The sequence below is a fragment of the Lactuca virosa genome, chromosome 2, assembly GCF_052849685.1.
Source record: "Lactuca virosa cultivar CGN04683 chromosome 2, Lactuca_virosa_CGN04683_v6, whole genome shotgun sequence".
Classification (NCBI taxonomy): Eukaryota; Viridiplantae; Streptophyta; class Magnoliopsida; order Asterales; family Asteraceae; genus Lactuca; species Lactuca virosa.
In genome coordinates, this window is record NC_136427.1 from 309778585 (window position 1) to 309781548 (window position 2964).

The window sequence follows — 2964 nt, forward strand, 5'->3', positions numbered from 1 at the left end:
ATAGATAGATAGATAGATAGATAGATATAGATTTGCAGCTTTTCTCTTTTTATTGCTTATTGATGGGAAAATAACCCAACTTTGAAAACCATGTTCTTTAGTTTGAACCAAGATTGTCAAGATCATGATCCTACGTAGGATTGTTTTTGGGTTTGTAGATCGGGATCGGGATCTTAAGATCCCACAAAATAAAACATAATTTTAGTTTATAATTTTTAAACATGAAAAATATTTCAAACATTCAATTTTTTGTTCAAAAGTTATAAAAACTTCAAAATATTAGTTATAAGTCACAACAAAAAATGATAAACGGTAAATTAGTAAAGGGTAAAGAACATAAAGTGGTAAAAAAATTCATTTGCAAACAAAATAAAAAAAAATGAAAAAAAATCAAGGGATGGTAGGATCGGATCGGATCTTGATCCTACGTTTAGGGATGAGCATATGGACCGGGTAATCGGTCGGAACCGGAACCCGATGGAACCGGTCGGGCCGGGACCGATACTATAATATTGTCAATTTTTGGAACCGGGAACACCACCGGTCATTGGAACCGGCCCAAAACCGGGAACCAAACCGGACAATCTTTAAATTAAGTTAAATAGACTAGAAGGTTTCTATTCTTTTGTTACAATTTGCAGCTAAGTTTTTGTTTTTATTAAAAATTAGGTTACGATATATCTATGTCAAATATTTTTATCACTAATTGTGTTTTTTCCTTCTCATACACGATGCGATGGATGCAAATTAAACCAACGTAGACCAAAATAGTGAGTTTAAGTTCTTAATATTCTTTATCAAAATTAACTTATATATTAGAAACTAAAAATATGTATTATTTTGATATAATAACATAAATTGATACTTAATTTTGTATTTCTTTTCTCAACACCCATGTATTACAAGGGATACTATCATATTTTCTCAAAATACATTGCTATTTCGCGAGGACCGGTTCCAACATCGAAGACCCGACAAAAACCGGAACCAGAACCAGTAGAACCAGCGGTCCGGTTCGGTTCTTAGTTTCGGCCAAAGTCGGATCCCGGGTCGGGTCCAGTTCCGGCCGGTTCGGTTCCTTTGTTCATCCTTACCTACGATCTTACGATCCTACCCCAAATACGATACGAATCGTTTTTCATATCTAGGATCGTACGATCCTACGATCAAGATTGCGATTTTGACAACCATGATTTGAACAATGAAAATTTTCATAGGGTTAGTCTCCATCTTACTTTACATTATCGTTCAAAATCATGGATTTTGGGTTTCATGGTTTTAGTCTTCGTCTTTCTTGTTGTAACAAAAAATTATGTTCAGATAAAATTTAGCCTTTTTCAACGATGTTCAAGCTTATCATAACATCTCTTCATCTACTTTTAAAAAAATATCCCGATTATGATTTTCAAGTTCTCTTCATATTAAAAAAGTAAACATAATATTACTATGTATATTTTTAATTATTTGACTATATTGGTAAATTATTTACAAAATACAATTACAAAGTAGGCGGCTATCTTTTTGACGTCGGTGAATGGTGATGCAATAGACGAGTGCTTATTAAGTTATTAACTTATGTAGATGACATCAAAATGTAATTTTAAAAAACTAAAATTATAAACTTAGCGACAATGCTTCTATTTTGTTAAATAATAATTTTTTTTGTAAATACAATTTGAAATTATAAATAGTATTTTTTTAACCGTAGTTTCTATGCATTTAAACTTATGCATTTAAACCTAATATTATTAAATAAAAGGGTGTTTGAGATAAAAAAAAATGTTTTGATACCGACTTTTAAAAATAACTTTTGGTTGCTTTGAAAAGAAAGTTTTGAAAAGATTATAATTTAGGACTTGTTGGAATAATAGACTTATTAGAATAGAAACTAGATTATAACCCGCGTTAAACACGGGAGAACACATAATAATTAAAAAAAGAAAATTTATGGGAAACAAATGAAAAAAACATAAACTTTTAAATAAAAAAAAATATATATGTCAAACAAATTCATAAGCAAACAACACTAGGAGTGAGGTGGGGTGGGTAAATTTACTGTTTATTATTAATCTTAAATTAAAAATGTATTAAAATAAATAAATAAATGCAAAAAAAACAAATAGAAAGGATATAAAAGTCATTTCAGATTTCGTAGGAACCAAATCACTTTTTTGCAGACCAGAGACCAAATTTACAGTTTAGTCAAGTTTTTATTTTTATAAACATCATATGAAACAAATGTCAAAACATCTTATTAACAAAAAAAAATAGACAATCATTCAATTTGAGAGGTGCATATTCATGATAAGTCGATAACATAACAATTATAATACTTATTTAGTGTTGATTTTAATTTAATGAAACATATTTATGTTTGTCTTATAATATTAAATTATTTTTTTACATGTTATTATGTAATTTTATCTTTTTCAGTTAGCTTATCAGCTAGCTTTTACCAACCAAATCAGCTCTCTAAATTAACAAACGCTCAAAAAATAAAACCTTTTTGATTTTGAAGTCTAATTTTGTGTCATTTCATCTATAATAAAACTATTTACAAGTGGGAATAATGTCCCTAAACACAGATTGTAAGAACAAACATTCTACACTTTGAGTCAACTCCCAAAGCAGCCTTCACCACATAATCAGTCAACTCATAGTCTCTCTCTCTTTCTCTTTCTTTCAAAGCTTTCAACAGATATCTTCTAATGGAACTTTAAAAGCTTAAGTATAGGCTTCTAATTAAAATATTAATTTTTGCCTTTCAATAACTGCCATTTTGCATTAAATATGTTTGTAAATTTATGCAGCAGAGATCGATTGCGTTTTTTGTCGAGGAGGTATACGAAGCCATGACTTCATCATGTCATATGCTTTGAAACCAATTGCAACCGAAGGAACAATCTGCCAACAATTGTGCATCTCTGTCAGTATTTTTTGTGTGAAAAAAAATCATTTATTAAG